The 18,519-nt window shown below is 46.5% G+C and overlaps 1 long non-coding RNA gene across 7 annotated transcripts in view; it reads right to left on the bottom strand.

Moving 5' to 3' along the window:
* Positions 1–5,102: 5,102 nt before the first annotated feature.
* LOC146183192 (uncharacterized) overlaps positions 5,103–18,519 on the bottom strand; it is a 40,391-nt gene continuing 26,974 nt past the window's right edge. For 2 of the 7 annotated variants that reach the window (XR_014708752.1, XR_014708753.1), the window contains 2 exons: positions 6,695–6,897; positions 5,103–5,441 (listed from right to left, as the gene is read on the bottom strand). This is a non-coding gene — a long non-coding RNA (uncharacterized LOC146183192). Of the gene's footprint in view, positions 5,442–6,694; positions 6,898–9,936; positions 10,151–10,428; positions 11,322–11,504; positions 11,636–13,970; positions 14,456–18,519 lie in introns of those variants that run through there. The other 5 variants (XR_014708750.1, XR_014708751.1, XR_014708748.1 and 2 more) reach the window with 5 other exon arrangements.

Below are 18,519 nucleotides of genomic sequence, written 5' to 3'. Positions count from 1 at the left end.
GAAGGAGCGCATGCATACCTTCGCTGAGCTCACCGCACACTTCTCTGCCGAACGGGAACAATATCCACCACCACACTCCTCCCTTACCACCAGGGAACAGCATCTCTGGCGATGAATGCAAACGAGGACCCTGCCCACTCTCGCCCTATTATCTCACTATCAACCAATCCCGCCAACCTGCCCCCTCTGCCAAGTCCCTAAAGCGACACTGACCGATATCCTACTAACCTGCCCGGCGTCTCCCCCCTTGGCAGATCGGTGCCACTCCGGACTTGGGAAGACTGGGAGACCACACTACGCTCCAAAGACACGGCGAAGCAAAAGATCGCAGTTCGCCAGGCTGCCGACGTCATTGACAGATTGAACATGAACGTATGAATGCAGTGGGGTCGTGCGGGGACCCATCGCGCCCCGAATACCCTTGCGAAAATAAATGTTTTGTCCTCCTCCTCCATAGCAAGCACGAGGTGGCCGGAGCGACAGATTTCCTCACCATTTGCAGAGGTGTGCTGAGGCGTTCAGTGGCTGCATCTGAACACGGGCTGAAGCGAACCTGACTTCGGTTTTGTCTGCCTAATTTTACTATTCAAGCGTTCTTTTTTCTTTTTAGTTCGCATCATTAGTGCTTGGTTGTAGTCAGCAAAGAAAAAACTGCGCAAGCAAGACACGAATGAAGAAGCGGCAAAGACCTATGCAAACACAGATGCACACATAAGCATCTTGATGGTGCATTGCATTCTGCATTTGTGTACTTCTATACCTATTCTTCCTCTGCACCTCGCTCGCAAATTTCTTTATTTGTGTCTGTTATGAGCCAACTAGCTTAACTAGACCACATCAACTCAGTACCGTAAGCGCAACAGTTACAAAACTAATAGCCAAGCAATTAACTTGGCAGCCAGGAAATGCTTTGGCAGCAGCTGCTGTCCGTGCACTTGTTAAAACAATTATAATTGTTGGCTGCCACAAGCAAAAAATATTTATATGATATCATTGTAACAGTCGCAGGTTATCCTGGCAAGAGTAAAACTCCAACTTGAAAGCTACCTAGTTGTTTCAAAATTTCCCTATCAGAAAGACTTACCATGCCTTCTTTCCCAATTTCCTTTCTAAACATGATTGAATTGTAGATAAAAGACGTACGTGATTCGAACAAGCCACCACAGCCTTTCGCAGCGATGCCAACGCCTCTGCCTCCAAATCTTTATGGCTTTATTTAAGACCAGCACCTGTAGCAGCGCCGCGATGAGCAGCACCACGAATGGTGCTCTCTACGACATCATCTGGCAGGCAGTTTGATACACGAGTGATGCAGAATGCCACCTCACGAAGAAAAAGGAAATGTTACAAAAAGTGATTTTGTCAGCTTTTCATCATTAGGCACTACTCATACGGTATACTTTTCTCCACAGAAGCAGGACAGGTGTGAAGGCTAATCAACGGGGAGAGCAGGAAAAGGTAGGGGAGGATTGGCCATTTTCAGCAGGCATTCAAGGACTAAAGGAAGCACCCGCTTGTGAAACCGGATGTGACATGAACTGCCAACACTGTTAAGTTGTGCAGACATATTCATGCGTAGTATGCATGCACAATGTCTGCCATTTTTGGTTGCTGAGTGGGCTTACACACATTTTTGATTTGATACCCAAAATTTGAGTTTTTTTTGCCTTCTCTCGTGCAGGTGTACATGCTTAGGCTACACATGACCACCTCTCTCGCATATGCTCTGGTCGACGGCTGGCTGAGGTGCTAGTTTAGGTAACTTTTGGGTCGTCGAACATCGGACCTTCACATTTGGATGAATCCACCATCAACCAGACAGGAGAACAATTCTCTCCTTGCTCCTCCAGAAGAGAAACCTAGCACATCTAATCAGACCCCTTTCCCTGGCACATGCGCACCCTTTTTTTTTTTTGTTGACCAAAGGTGTGGCCGTATATATGAAATAAATATTTGAAGCAACAAATAAATCTCTGCAATCTGCGAAATATGCTTGCACATTTAATGCAATTACACTTAGCCTAGCGACTACATTTTGTGACATTCTGTGAATTGCAATGCATTTCTGCCAATTTTTGCGACTGCTGTATGTGCAGCACCAGTGTTCTTAGTAGCTGTTTTCCCTCTTTGTGGTGAAGTTGCCAGTTTTTTGTTGGAGCAAAGATTGTGTTATTCCAGAATATTTTCTCTCATGCATCAGTGCATATACTTTGCTTGAATGCTTCAGTGCCCCTTTTAAAGGGACACTGAGTGCAACTCCATTCAGTCACTGGACTCAGTAAAAATTTGATTATTTCTCTCATTATGATTGTGTTGTCTGGCAACAATTGAGGCATATAGTATTGGTGAGAAAATTTAAATGGGAAGCCTTCCCATGAGTCGATTCAAATTCGTGATCACCTTGCTGAAAAGAATGTCACTGCCACATAGAGTGGCTCAGGACACAATATCTCTTGCAAACTAGTCGCAAGGGCAATGACTGGAAAGATGGAATCACGAACGCAGCACTGTTCATTTATTTACTGTTTTGGAGCTCGTGTCGCAGAAAAGCTGGTGTCGTCAGTGGCGTTGGCTGTGAGCGATAAATCCTGGCATGCACTTCATAAATAAAAAGCAACTTCCAAGATGGGCTGGGTGGGAATCGAACCAGGGTCTCCGGAGTGTGAGACGGTGTCACGAAATCGGCGCACATTTTCATCAAGCCGGCACGGCGCGAGGCCCGCGCGGCGTCGCGTGGGAAGCATGTAGAGAAAAGCCCCCTTCCCCGCGCGGGAGAGCGCGTAGCTTTGTACGCGTTGCCGTCACCCTCTTTCCCATTGCCCGGGGAGGACGGTGGTTCATCGGACTGGAATACGCCAGAAAATTCCGGAGTCTTCTATGGGACCTAGCCAATGACGACGCGCGGCTCGACGGGAGGAAAAGAGGGAGCTATAACCAGCGAAGCTATGTGTGTGTGCGCGCTAGCTTTGACGCGTGCTAACAAACAGACGCGGCGCGCACTATTTAAAGCGACTGCGCCGCTTGTTGAGTCAGTCAGTCAGTTCGTCAGTGTTTTGCGCCGTGCTCGCCTGTGCTTCGGCTGGACGCGCGGGGAGTGCCTTCGCCAAATGCAGCCGGCACAGCGCGCTATCGCGCTATTGGCTGCGCAGTGCTATGACGCACTTCCGGCGCAACTCTTCGCTTTTAAAGTGTTTAAAGGCGCTCCCGGCGATCACCCGCTGCTGGCAAGCCCACGGACTTTCAAGGGAGCGGTGCTCGTCTCGTATGGCGGCCACATCGCGACTCTTGAGGCGTCGGACTGCAACAGTGCCCAGTGAACAATTTGGTGTTTGTTTATGTAACTCTCGTGTTTGATCTGTTGTAAAGCCTGTGTTATTGAATCATTCTGTAGTTGCATGCTTAGCGTTTGTATTCTGTGAACCTCTCGTCTGTTGTATTTCAAGTGATCTTGTGTATTCCTTTGTATCGTCTCTTGCTGTGCATAAATTGTGTTTTGTTTGTTACTTCTGACTCCGATCCTTACTCTGGTTTGAACCGGCGACCGCTGGGCACCAAACGACCACCCCTTCTGTCACTACAATGTAGTTGAATTCCGGCTGAGCTTACCACGCACGTCAAGGGCATCTCCTTTGCGACCAGAACAGCTACCCCCACTCACTCTAAGGGTGTCTGGGAGTGTGCGCACCGTTAAGGGCGCATCGTTAATAATACCCCCTAATTATTAACGGGTGACAATTATTCTGGCATCCGCAACAGGACGTTTGGTGCACTCAAGCTCAGAGGACGGAGAAAGAGTTGGAAGAGTTTACGAAGAGGTTTGCATGTTGTATTTTGATTGTCCCACGCTGACAACCAAGCTTTATTTGAATGTGCCCAGACCAAACGCCCGAAGCAGTCAGTCGGCTATTCTACAAAGCCGGTGCATGTCCATTGATGCGCATTCATCATCATCATCAGCCTGACTATACCCACTGCAGGGCGAAGGCCTCTCCCACATTTCTCCAATTAACCCGGTTCTGTGCTTGCTGCATCCACTTGACCCCTGCGAACTTCTTAACCTCATCCGCCCACCTAACTTTCTGCCACCCCCTGCTACGCTTTCCTTCCCTTGCTTTGCTGTCCGACTATTAGACCAGTGCTTTCAATTTGTCCATAACAGTTTCTTGTAATATTTCGCAGTTGCATCACAATTAGAAGTGATGACCGTCCCGCTCTGTAAATTAGTTTTTAGGGCGGATGCAGGCGAAATATAATGCTTCAGTCGATGCAAGTGCACGTTAAAAAGCCGCAGGCGGTGGAAATTACTTTATTCCTCTACTGTGCCATCCCGCATCTTTAAAATCAAATAAAAAATTTTGAGACCTTTTAGCTCGGCCTTTAAAGGTATAAGCAGTAAGGTTCATGTCTCCTGACAGAGTCTGCTTGCGGATCCTTGTCTGTGTACATGTACTTTGCTACTTGCTTAATCACTATAAATAAAGAGAACCCTGCATTAAAGCCCCGCTTCCACAGAGTCATACGAATGTACCTGTGTGGCATGGGTGTGCAAGGTCTTGCAAGGCGTTCTTATTCTCATTTTGTTTAATGTCCATTTATGCTGTCATTTTTTAATTATGAGATTTACAAGCAGTAGCTTGCTCCTGTTTCACGCAGTACGAATCCAGCATGAGGTCAGTATCATGCCACGGATAACATATGTGCGATTACCTTTTCAATAACAAAGGGAAGCCAGATCTGAAAATAGGTGCTGAAAAATTGTACCGCGGGAAGACATTATATTGAAGAAGACCAAACTAACTAAATATGTTTAACACTTTGGCAAACTGTGTTACAGACTGCCCAGAAAAGCAATGCCAAACCATGTCTAACAGTCCTAAATGCACAGTTACTTCCATGGAAAGGCCGCTGTTACCGTGACCTGGCATCGCGCCAACAGTCTCCAGGCATGTCAGAAAAACATGCACACCATCGCGTCAACCCTTCGGCGGCGCTTAGGTATCTCTGTAGTACAATTCCTCCCATACACAGATAACATTCGCCTCAAGTATCAAGGAGTAAGCTGAGATATGTTATAAAACTGGGAAGAGGCACAAAACAATATGTACACAATACAGTTCTCTTTTATATCCTTAAGAGAATGCTGATATACATCCATCATAATACTATAATCCACCATAATGCCAGAGAATGCTGATAATACATCTGCTGGGGCGGTACGTCGAATTCAAGGAAGCGAGTCCAGAGTTGAGGCGTAATTTTCAGCGCGAAACTCCTTGAGCCTTCGTCGAGTTATTCACTTCCACAATGATGTCGAGCAATGCTGTGGATGTCTTCTCAGTCCAGAAGAATCCATCGTCGCACATGAAGGTTCGTAGCCGGCACTCCAGTGCCTGATGAGGAAGGCGCACTAGGAAGTCGCCAAGATTGTCCATGGAGTGGCTCTGTAAAAGGAGAGGTCGGCACGAAAATGGGCTGCGTAAACTTTGCTGAGCTCAGGCTTGTCCACTGCATTGGAGTAGTCTTTGCACACCACACAGAGATGTATCCTCCACCCAAGTCTGACACATCCAATTGCGTTTATTTCTGAGGCCATCGAATTATTGCTTTCCACATTAAATTCCCTACCCTTGTGAGAATTTCTTCTTGACCTCAGTGAAGGTACGTTGAATTCATGCTTGTTACCTAGCCCACTATTTCTTGCTTTTCTCAACCTGTCTATCAATTTCCATTCCACAGATCACTGCGCTCCCCTGTGCTAAGTGTCTCAGAAGCGAATTGGTGTTTCCATCAGAAATAAATAATATCCCGCATGAATTGGTTATGCAGCCCTTAAGGACAACCATGCGATGCTTTTTTCACCTCAAAATAATAAACATGTTAGCAGGAAGTTTTGTGCAATTGTTTTTTTTAAATCGTATGAATGAAAAAATTAACATCGAAATGCAACTACTTATCAAGTGAACCCCCGAATAATCACGACCATAACTTCTATTTCCAAGGAACATATTGCATTCGAAATTGCGGACAAAATTTTACTCCTGATGGGGAACTATCTCCACAGAAATGGCAGATGGCATGCTAATTCATACACTGTTTCGAGAAATGCCATTTACTCCGTTCACTATATCCCATAATAAACAGCCTTGTAACTGAAAGGATGTGGAATTCACCTGAAACAAAGATATCACCGCTATATCCATTATCCGCTAACCGAGTGCCCTCGCCGGGCTCAACCGGGCTTCGCACACGTGACAACGAAGCCCGCACACCATACGGGCTCACCCAGAGAGCGAGAGGGAGGGGGTGAAGTTACGTTAGCCGTTACCCTCGGCTGGCGAGCACCGACAAGCGCCAGCGAGCGCAGACACCACACGGCCGCGCGCGTGCTCCAGCAGCCTTCCGCGCGTGCTCCAGCAGCAGATTTTTTTTCATTTGCATGCCGACGAACTAGAACAGAGATCTAGTTCCGAGCAGAAGGCGTGAATAGTAAATATATACACGTATACATTATACCACCAATTCAGACTACCATCTCAATTCTCCGAGCTGGTGTAAACTGCAGCTGCAGCTGAATACATCTGAATAGGCGTACTGATCGAGAGCCTCGAATAAAGATTTCAGACAGGCAACCTACAGAAGGAATCGGTCACTGCACCAAACGAAGTCAACAGAAGTGATCTGGGAGCAAACTCACCTTGCACTTCGCTGGGAGTACGCCGTATGGCAGACATCTCTGCGGCGGTAGTCACCAGGTTCGCTTCCCATAGTGCGGCGAGCCGAGGGAGCTATGGGATGGGGTTTTGCACTTGCACAACGAACTGGAGCCAGAAGTCGCATCGAGGGAGCTGGCCAAGGGGCAGGCCCGGGTGGCTTGGAAGTTTGGTGGGCCAGTGCCTCCTAGAAGAACAATGGACTGCGCTCGATATGGTCTCGTGCAGCTCGGCAAGCTCGCGCTGCAGACTAAAGGAAAGTGAAGGCCTCAAACGATTCGTCTCCCTTCTCCTTCCCATTCGTTTTGCACGTGCCCAGGAAACATGTCGACAACATTTTGGAGGCAGCTGGGAACGCATTTCACGTCGACACTCTCATAAATTTTGCATCTGTAGCCCGGATACACTGAACGATGGAGAAAAAAACTTAAACCACGCTGGGCTTTAAAAAAAAAAAGACCAAGCAGACGATGAACAAAGAAGCAATGCTATGATGAATGAATGAATGAATGAATGCAAAATCCTTGATTTTGAAAACATTCAAGTAGGGCCAGTAACAGCAGTAAAAGTATGTACATTTCATTGGTTGGAAGATCACTCTTCAGCTCAGCGCAAATGATCCAACTTAGGGGAAATGTTCACAGTCGATAGGAACACCAGTATTAGCCATGCGCGCTAAGTATTATTGGTTTTTGCGGCAAAGCAACAACCACACTTTGCTTCGCACCGCTGGCGACCATATTGCCCCGGCGGCGGCAAAAAACTTAAACCACGCTGGGCTTTAAAAAAAAAAAGACCAAGCAGACGATGAACAAAGAAGCAATGCTATGATGAATGAATGAATGAATGAATGCAAAATCCTTGATTTTGAAAACATTCAAGTAGGGCCAGTAACAGCAGTAAAAGTATGTACATTTCATTGGTTGGAAGATCACTCTTCAGCTCAGCGCAAATGATCCAACTTAGGGGAAATGTTCACAGTCGATAGGAACACCAGTATTAGCCATGCGCGCTAAGTATTATTGGTTTTTGCGGCAAAGCAACAACCACACTTTGCTTCGCACCGCTGGCGACCATATTGCCCCGGCGGCGGCGTGATCGAGGAGAGCAGCCGGAGACATTGCCTGCAATCCGGTCACCTTGCGAATCAGCACGTGCGGACGACGGATCACGTCAAAAAGCAACCGTACTGCGGCCTTTACATTCTGTCTGCATTTGGTTTAAGGGCCTTCACTCGTCCCTGGTTCTCGTACCTTAACACATTTAAATTGAGCAAGACCTCCTCTTTGGAATACGAAGACTGCAGGCATAGCCTCCTGGAGCAGCAGTTCTACCCTTTCCACTTGTGCTAAACAATATTAGTGGGACCCTAAGGGTATAAGACGCCAAACACCTTTAATATTGCCTTTTAATTCCGCTATTACTTTTATATTTTAGTATGTAGCACTACTAAACGCAATCACGGATTTCGTTGATGTCTGTCCGAAGCAGCTCACTCTTTTCGTGAACTTGGCCGCGCATCGCGCGGCTCGGCATTGAGGCGGCGGAGCGGTCGCGCAGCTGCAACACAAGCCGCTCCCTCTCTCTCTGTCTCGCCGTGAACTTGAAGGAAAGAAAGTGGTGACACCCGCATTACGCGACTTAACAGTGAGGGGGCGGAGCGACCGCATATGTCCAACCAGTGAGAGAGTAGGGCGTCCCCATTGCGGCCTTCGCAAGCAATACAAGCTACTCTGGAGCGGACTGAGCAGTCATGCGATGCGTCGCTCGCAGCCACTCCTCAGCCTTCACAGACAGCAGAGAGCACGAGCGGTGCTCCCAGGACCCGGGCTCTGAGCCGCTCGCCATGTAGAGAAGCAGCTTGTTCTTACCTCCTCGCCTTAACTGGCGCTCGCCTTCAAGCGCGTTTCCCTGCTCTTGAATTACCTTTCTTCGCCCTGAAGAACATCTTTCACTGTTCGGAATGTGTTCATAACAAAACTGGAGCATCTGTATCGCTCATTCCCTACATTCTTCTCAAATCTCTCTCTCTCCTCCTATGGTCCCACCCCAGACCTTTCAGGCGGAGCAGTGCATTCCACAGAGGGATGCAATACGTCGTGCCTATTTTCGCTCATTTGTAATAAGAACCACTAAACATGGCGTAAGGAAAGCTGAGGGCGCGGCGCGTTTGCTTCGCATCGCAATGGATGAAGCCAGTCCTTCGACGTGCTGAAGTACAAAGGTTACGAAGACAGCGGGAACGCGACTCTACTGATATTGCAGCTACACGGCGCAAGAACATAGAAGCACAAAAAATGAGGAAGCGTGCCATACGTGATGATGCAAAACGAAGCATAACAAAGTGCAAAATGCATGAAAAATATAGCAGGGATAAGCAGTGCTACGCATCTACTTCGCATTTGATTAACTATGCAAATCGGCTGCAATATTTTTGTTTCTATATGCGAATGCCTTTATTTTATTTTTTTTTCAAGTTTATTATTGGAAATGAAGGCGCAGAATCTTCTGTGAACAAATGCACTTGTCAGAGGCGCCTGCGAATACGCAAGTGTAAAAAAAATTACGAGGGACTTTAGCGACTAAAGTAATGAAAGGCGAAAGCCTGAGAAGTCTCATCTTGCCCAGCGTTCCTGCTATTTGCAATCCCACACTCGAACCCGCGCCAAGAAGCGCCACGCGACAGGAGGGATGGCGTACCATCCAAACGCACACTTGTCGGAGAAAGTGCGACATATACTGCGCCTTTCCTCCAGAAGTCTCATCTTGTCTAGCATTCCTGCTATCTGCAACCCACACTTGAGCGCGCACCAAGGAACGCCACGCGACAGGAGCGATGGCGTACCATCGAGCCTGTTTCGTGCCTGTCTAATCTAGGATGACTCAATTAACTGAGGATTTCTTTTAGATTGGGACTATTGAACATTTATTTATGGGCTACATAGGTCTGATTAGGTGGAATACATGGCTGGGTCTGCTGCGTAGCAGTTCAAGTGGGGACGTCGGGGAATCGGAGTCGTGTGCTCCTTGTTTATAAGAGGGTGAGGAGGACGGCGGGGTTCGATCGCGGCTGGCTGCTGCTCAGACTGCGGAGGATGCGTTGATGGCACAGCTGGCGCTATCTACAAGAGAATTTTGTAACAAAGCCCAGCTCGACGCCACTGTTCGAATGCGTAGGGGTCAAGAGCGCGAGGAATAGCGGAGCTATAGCAGCTATAGTGCCTACCGTCATTACATCTGCGCCTCTCATTCTCACAGCCGGTTTTTCTCTCCTCCGTCGCCTCCGTCGCGCCGGCGCTCGCCCGAGAAGGGGAGTTGTGCCAGTACTCCCCGAAATCGGGTGGCCGGCGCCGTGGGGTTTTGCTCCAAGGTGCCGCCGGTCCGGCGAGCGGCGGGCTCCGCCCCGATTATTGGCGGTCCAGTCGCAGCATATAAAACGGGCCTCACTCAAACTGTGGTTAACCGAAAGAAGCAGAACTGTGTGAGCGCAAATACTAATCCGCGTCAGCAGGCCGGTCGCAAAGACTAATCGCGGCGACAACTTTCCACGTCTTTATACAACATGCACAAAAAAAATTAAAACACAATTCCGCCCGACACTAAAAAACACACACATAACCCAAAACAAAATTAAAACAGTGTACAAACACCACCACACCACTATACCACACGCTAACCCTAAACACACGCTAACCCTAAATTCAAAATGGCGTCGCACCTATCAAGCAAAGGACCAGCCCGTCCTGAGCCTTGCTGTGCGCTCCCACGTCGGCAGAGAAGTCATTCACATGGGTGCTAATTCCAAACGCGCACTGAGCGAAACTCGCACTGCGGCGTCACAGACTAGACAGATTATTTGCGGTCCAGTCGCAGCATGTGAAACGGGCCTCACTCAACTCTGGTTGACCGAAAGAAGCAGAACCATTGACCTTGGCAGAACTGCGCGAGCGCAAATACTAATCCGCGTCAGCAGGCCGGTCGCAAAGACTAATCGCGGCGACAACCTTCACATATTTGTACAACATGCACAAAAAAAAAATTAAAACAATTCCGCCCGACACTAAAAAACAAACATAACCAAAAACAAAAATGAAACGCTAATACCACACGCTAACCCTAAAACAAACACACGCTAACCCTGAATTCAAAATGGCGTCGCGACTATCACACAAAGGACCGGCCCGTCATGAGCCTTGCCGTGCGCTCCCACGTCGGCAGAGGAAACGTCCACATGGGTGCTAATTCCAAACGCACACTTGTGTGAGAAAGTGTGACAGATACTGCGCCTTTCCTCCAGAAGTCTCATCTTTTCGTTCCTGCCATCTGCAATCTCATACTTGAACTAGACAACGCACGCCAAGGAACGCCACGCGACCGCCACCACAAAAGCAAGACACACTTTGTCCACGACAGTATGAGACATTAAAGGCTTTCCTCTTAAAAGTAATTATGGCTGAAAGAAACCTCCGTTGCACTGGCGGCGCTGCAAAACCTACCGCCGACAGCCATTTGCGTCGAGCCCTCTCACATTAGGCCCCACGAAGTGCATACCGCGAACCATTCGTGACTGCTCACACGGGCAGTAAGCATTCTGCTAGCACTCAAACTGGATACCGATTTCGAAAGCTGTACAGTCCGCGACACAAGTTTCAGAGGTAACACAGCAGCACAGCCGCACTGCGTGCCAAACGAAAAGAGAACGGTCCAAGAGGTAAAGTCCACAAAAGTGGCGACCGATATAGCAGTGTATTGTACAAAAACAATCTGCCAACTGAGAACAACTCAGTTACTTACCGAACAACAAAGCCAGACTGCGAAGAGACGCATATAGCAGGGAGAGCAGTATTTATATAGCTATGCAATTTTACTTATATTTTGTTGTTCTATTCGTGGCGCTTACTGGTTCGTTCATGCGACGGCACGCCCCATATTCTCTCATCCTCACTTGCCGTATCCTAGTGATCCGCAGCGTGCCGCTTACTGATTCGTTCATGCGACGACACGCCCCATATTCTCTCATCCTCACTTGCCGTATCCTATAGTGATCCGCAGCGTGGCGCATACTGATTCGTTCATGCGACGACACGCCCCATATTCCTTCATCCTCACTTGCCGAATTCTTGTGATCTGCAGAGTTGAAGTGGTGAACGGTGGCTGGTCCTGACCCTGATGAGGCTAGGATAGGTAGGTCACCGCCGGTTACGGCGGGGGCTAGCCTGCCGCCGAATTTCATCTGTTGTAGGCAGTCATTCCACCCGCCACCGCTTCGGTGGTGGACGACGGCTGTTGCGGCGCGCGTCTTTCTCTCCCTCTTCTTTTTCTGTTCAAGGTAAAGGAGTCAAATAAGCACCTCCGGGGTGGTGCAGTGGTAAGACGCCCGACTACTGTGCCGGAGTACCCGGGTTTGAACCAGACCTCGGCGGCTGCGTTTCGATGGAGGCGAAACGAAGAGGCGTCCGTGTGCTGTGCGATGTCAGCGGTGTCCACAGAAAACAAGTGAGACAGTTACCGCGCCTTTCCCTTCCTATAAATAAATCAGAAAAAAAAATACAAAAAGCCGGGCATAAAGTCAACTTGTCTTGTGGTTCTTCATAATTAAGACATCAACTGAAAGACGTATCAACGCTTCTTTGCTACGGGCACAAAGAGAAACAGTCAGGCACAAGAAAATAGGCCTCAAAGGTAAAAGTGACTAGTCTTTATTATATATCCATGAAAAAGCAAATGTTCTTGGAAATGGGAAACCGTTCTCATACTGTAATTACACCTCATATTACTTTGTCCAGCAGAACTTATGCAGCGTACACATTTTTTTACAGCATGTGATTAATGACCTCCAAGCAAGGCTGGGAGTGAGGAATAGTAAATTGTGACAAAATGCCTAGTACAGGCTGTAGAAATGAGCTTCAATAGACGTGGGCGAGTAATTGCAAGCTGTAAGAAAATGCATAGCACAGAAGCCTTGCCTCGGCAAGATTCGTGTACTTCTTACCCTTAGACATAAAAACTGCTAGCTAGGCCAGCCTCTGCCTACCTTGCAGAATTTTGCACTTCATTAGATAGGAAATAGCCACTAGCACCTTGTTTTCCATCTGAAGGCCACGCAGCGAATGAAAATAACACAAACTTCATCCATGCAGCACCTATATGCATCACAAGAAGCTTATATAGTTGCATTCATTATATTTTCTCATGCCCAAGTTAACAGCAAAACTTGGTGTATACTATGCATCTCAGCTATCAGCTTTTCTATGCTATGAAAGATGAAAAATAGTTGGACAATGTACCTTTTAAATAAAGATTTCATGACTCTGACCCAGAGTATAGAAAAATGCTATTAAATTTTATCCCTGCAACTGTCTTTAACTGTCTCTCTTTCTACATAAGATAAGAATAAACACCACAGCACAAGCAGGAAACTTTATCAACCTTGCTTGTATTTCTCTGCCATTTCTGCGTGCTCACGCTGATTGCTTCGCTGGTGAAAGCCCATGTTATGGAGTGAAATCAGCAAATAATTGCTTACACAACAATGTACACACAACAATATATGTACATACACCAATGTATAAGTAAGCCTTACAACCATTACAACCATTACAACTGCTAATGGTGACACGTACGCTGGCCTAGTCAGGCAACGAGACCAACCACCGACAGCTGATTGGCAAGTACTCGCCGTGGTTCTAGAAACTTTAATTTAGCAGAACTAGTAGGGGATAAAATTGATCAGTACTTATTATATCATATCACGCTGTGCTGACGGAGGCCAAACAACACAATTTGCGAACCTTTTCAGTCGTGGAACGACCGCTCACTGCTACCGTCATCGTGCGAAAACAGCGCATAGCCAAAGTCGCCCGAGATATACCCGAGAGAGAACTTGGTGCTTTTGAACGAGAGTAAACAACCTGCTTCACAAAATTTTCTAGCTTTCACAGCGCTATCCAACACTTGCCATTGACAAAATACTCGAAATAAAGCCTCGTGTTCCATGTGCAACCGACTACTGTCAGCCAGCGGATCGCAACAGCAAACTAGTTTTCGCCGTTCACAACTCGACGGCACTCGGAACATCTTTTATCGCGTTCTAGTTGAGTTGCCGTAGTTAGAAGCCAAGCATACCACCACATTCCCAGCACATTGAGCGCAAATATCAAGAGAATAAATGTTGAAACCGCACGCCTGCAAGCAATGCCAGCAGAAACAAAACCACAAAAAACGAAGTCAAAATTCACGTGACAAATCGCCATTACGCACTGTACCGGGGTTGGCAAACATCTTTCCTTTCCTTTTGTATATACAATAAATAACCACTACCACCACCACTGCTTGTTTGTAAAATGCCTGCCGCTTCTCGTTGCCGTTTCTAGAGATAGGCCGATGGTCGCCAGTGTCGCCAGTGTCGCCGGCTCCGTAATCGCTCGCAGGCCGGACTTGGCAGTGGCGATGGTGGCGAAACGGGTTTCTTGGCCGTGTGTGGACGTGTTCCTTTTCCACTTGTTATAATACTCCTTGAGCTTAGGCCTCGCGTACTGCTGTTCGTCAAGCGGTATGCTGTGATATTCCCATACGTTTACTTGGTTACAGATAGCACCGTCTCCGACCTGTGGACTCTTCGACGCTGTTCTGCAACATGCCTGCAGTATGTTGCAAGTAACTGGTGTGGTCAGCATTCCATGTACTACTTGCATTTCCCGAAATTTGTATGAGTCACTGCCTTTGGATCATCCGGAAGTATACGTAGTATGTACCATCGGACCGAGGTGCACAGCGCAAGCACAATTCTACCATGCAAGCACCGCAACACACGGGATGAGAAAAACTCGTCTCCGATTGAGTGCGTAGTTGAGTGGAATCTCGCTGTTATTTTTATCGTGGTCCTCGACTTCGACATCACTGTTTAGTAGCAGTGGTAAGCTTTAACCACCTGGAAATACCAGTGTAAAAAGGAGCCTGTAGTTGTTCGTAAAAATTGCTCTATCCTGGACTTCGAAGAGGTCGGTTAGAGGGCAATTTTTTTGCCATTTTCGTTGCCTTTATCGGATGTACAAACAGGCGTTTGGTGTCCAATTGATACAGGCAGCTTGGCACAGCTAATCTATTATGAAGCTCCGGTGCGGTAGCCATCCCGGGACTAACCGGGAAATAGAACCTCAACCGGGAAGGCCAGCTATTCATCACAGCTCTCAAGCGATTTGCTGCCGGCCTACTGGACTAGTCTGCAACCGTGGAACCCAGGTATATATTCAAGTAAACTTCGTACTTAAGAGTGCCGGAAGATACAACGCCCGCGCAAAGAAAAAATGCTCTCCACTTCTCCCGACGCAGTCCTGCCTCTAGTTTTGCTCCTAAAGTTGAAGGCTCGAAGCGCAAGCTGTGAAATTACTGGTATTTTTGCACAGCATTTATCTTCCAGCTGCTCTAGCTCTAGACAGTTTATTTCCTTGTGTCGAATTCCTTTCGTTTTTTTTTTTTTTTTTCAGAAAACATCTCACCGCATCCTATTCGATCGATGTTATTTCTACTTGCCCTGTTGTGCTTATCATTGTAGACAAGCATGTAGACTAGTGTCAAAACAATAAACAAACAGTGCTGCGTTCCTGATTCCATCTTTGTCCAGTCATTGCCCTTGCGACTAGTTGCAGCATGCACCAAAAACAGTTTGCCAAGTAATTATTTCCTCTGCCTTAGGGAAAACAGGCCAGCTGTGAAAGCTGCAAAGATATAAACTGATATCCCTTCATATTATTTCACACAATCATGCTAATGTGTTGCATTTTCAAAGATTTGAGCAGTCTGCTTGCCAGCACAAGACGGAACATTTATTGCGGACTGCATATTGGTTGTGTAGTGTCAAAATACACACATGCATCTTGATTTCAGGGCATTCAATACCTTCGTGTGGTCACAATATACTCCATATGTCATGATAGCCAACTGCAGCTCTGAGATAAAAAAGGTATACGGACATAAATCTCATTGCAAGAGTAACAAAACTGCGTAAATTTGCAATATACAGTGAAAGCAGTTTTGATAGAACCATTGCTGCGACTGACATGGCGAACAGTGCTTGTCGCCTTTAGTGATGTGTTGAGCACAAGGCCTGCTTGGAGATTTTAATCCTGTCAGTTAGGCGGAGCTATGTCCTGTTTTTGTTGTGTCATCAAACATGCAGTTAAAGGTAATGACATATGGTCCTTGGTTCCAACACCATAATTCTGAAAAAGTGACTGCCAACACAGGTCCGATGTACACCGTCCCACTGCTGACCGTGTATATTCCGAAGTGATGTCCAAGTCTTGGGCAGACACCAATCGACAAAGCTCACAAAGCAACATTCCTGCCAAGGTGGTTGCCTACCATAAAAACTACATGCCATAGCTGCCATTCATGGCAGCCCAGAAGTAATGAAGCGCTGATAAAACACATTTGAGATGTTCAGTGAGTTTACACAAGAGGGAGTTATTAATTAATATGAATAATTAGTCATCCAGTGAAATTTACACTTTATTTATTGTGTTAAACAAAGCTCGTTTTGTGAAGTAAAACAAGCTGCAAGTAGCCACAGGCACAAAGTAGGCAAATGGCAATACATATTGAAATACTTACTGTGAATTGTGTTTTATTGTCGGATTCCTTTAAAGGGACACTAAGGATGGAAAGCAGTTTTCCTGTATCGCTAAGATAGAGTGTCCAAATCTTAAAGAGACCACACGAGTTGCTTTGGGACGTTAAACCCCACAAACCATTAAAGAGACCACTCAAAATGAAAGCAGAGGTTTTAAAAGGATGGAAAGACCAAGAAACAGAACAAAGATGCTGCCATTACTGGCCAATTTCGCAAGTAAAATGCATGCTTCCACACAAGTTTTGGTGCAGATTACTGCAAGATATATTGTGTCGTGAGCCACCCTAATGTGGCAGTGACACGTCCTTCTCAGCAAGGTTATCATAAGATCAAAAAACAGCGCGGCTACTTGGGACAAACAGAGAGGAGAATAACGGACAAGCGCTGACTAACAACTGAAGTTTATTCGAAAAAAGCACAGGTAATATACACTTTTTTTCTCAAGAACCAGGATGCATGCGCTCCCAAACAAGCATCAGTCTAATTATGGGAATCCAAATATACAATCTCAGTGTCATGCAGAGGCACCGATGGCGTGCTCACGCAACTATCCCCTTTTCTATGGATGTGATAGGCTTCCGATAACTCCCTGGTTAGTTGATCCTTATGCCTGTAGATTACATTGGTGTTGTTAAAAAGAGGTGTGCATAGTTTTTCATCAGGATATCTCGGATCATTATTTAAAGGGCAGTCCCTGTAGTGCAGGGCAAGGTTCGAAGATGGGGCATTTTTCAAAGATGCCTTATGTTGGTGTAGACGGGTGTTGATACATTTACCTGTTTGGCCTATATACCTCTTTCCGCAAGAAAATTCAATGTCATACACCACGCTTTCAGCACATGGTACGAACTTAACCTGGTGATTTATTTTACACGACCTCCTCTCGCTTACAAATCAGTTACAAATCAGCCCACTCAAAATTGGTAAAATGTGGTATAGCTGTCGCGTGCTTGGGGTCTGCCCTTTCAAAATCGTGTGAGCATGAAATGATTAGTAGTTTTGGACAGCAGATTGACAGATTAAGATTGGCGGCATATCCGGATCAGGTAATCTCGCTTGCCTGTAAAAAATTTTAAGAAAACTAAAGTCGGTACATAGCTCGCAGCCACAGGAGCAGGGCAGTAGAAAGAAGTACGCAGTCATCCCGTACGTACACCGGTTGTCGCATAGGTTAAGGAACATAGGATCAAGATATGGTGTTGATGTAGTATTTTCAGCCCCCAAAAAACTTGCCAAGATATGTGCCATAGTGGACAGAAGAATGAAGAATCAACAAAAAAGCGAGAGGAGGTCGTGTAAAATAAATCACCAGGTTAAGTTCGTACCATGTGCTGAAGGCGTGGTGTATGACATTGAATTTTCTTGCGGAAAGAGGTATATAGGCCAAACAGGTAAATGTATCAACACCCGTCTACGCCAACATAAGGCATCTTTGAAAAATGCCCCATCTTCGAACCTTGCCCTGCACTACAGGGACTGCCCTTTAAATAATGATCCGAGATATCCTGATAAAAAACTATGCACACCTCTTTTTAACAACACCAATGTAATCTACAGGCATAAGGATCAACTAACCAGGGAGTTATCGGAAGCCTATCACATCCATAGAAAAGGGGATAGCTGCGTGAGCACGCCATCGGTGCTTCTGCATGACACTGAGATTGTATATTTGGATTCCCATGATTAGACTGATGCTTGTTTGGGAGCGCATGAGTCCTGGTTCTTGAGAAAAAAAGTGTATATTACCTGTGCTTTTTTCGAATAAACTTCAGTTGTTAGTCAGCGCTTGTCCGTTATTCTCCTCTCTTTGTCCCAAGTAGCCGCGCTGTTTTTTGATCTTGCAATGCACCAACTAGCTCAGATTTCCGTTCTTCTGAAGGTTATCATGAATCGACTCATGGGAAAGCTTCCAATTTAAATTTTCTCATCAATAAATACTATATGCCATAATTGCTGCCAGACAACACAGCCATAATGAGAGAAATAATCAAATTTTTACTGAGACCAATGACTCAATGAAGCTGTCCTCAGTGTCCCTTTAAAAGGGTGCACTGAAGCATTCAAGCAAAGTATGCACTGATGCATATATTCTGAGGTAACACAATCTTTGCTCCAACAGAAGACTGGCAACTTCACCACAAAGAGGGAAAACAGCTGCCCAGGTACACTGGTACAGCA

The sequence above is a fragment of the Amblyomma maculatum genome, chromosome 7, assembly GCF_055883805.1.
Source record: "Amblyomma maculatum isolate TAMU_Amacu chromosome 7, ASM5588380v1, whole genome shotgun sequence".
Taxonomy (NCBI): Eukaryota; Metazoa; Arthropoda; class Arachnida; order Ixodida; family Ixodidae; genus Amblyomma; species Amblyomma maculatum.
Note: the sequence above shows the minus strand (reverse complement) of the source record. Positions and strands in the feature narration are given on the sequence as shown.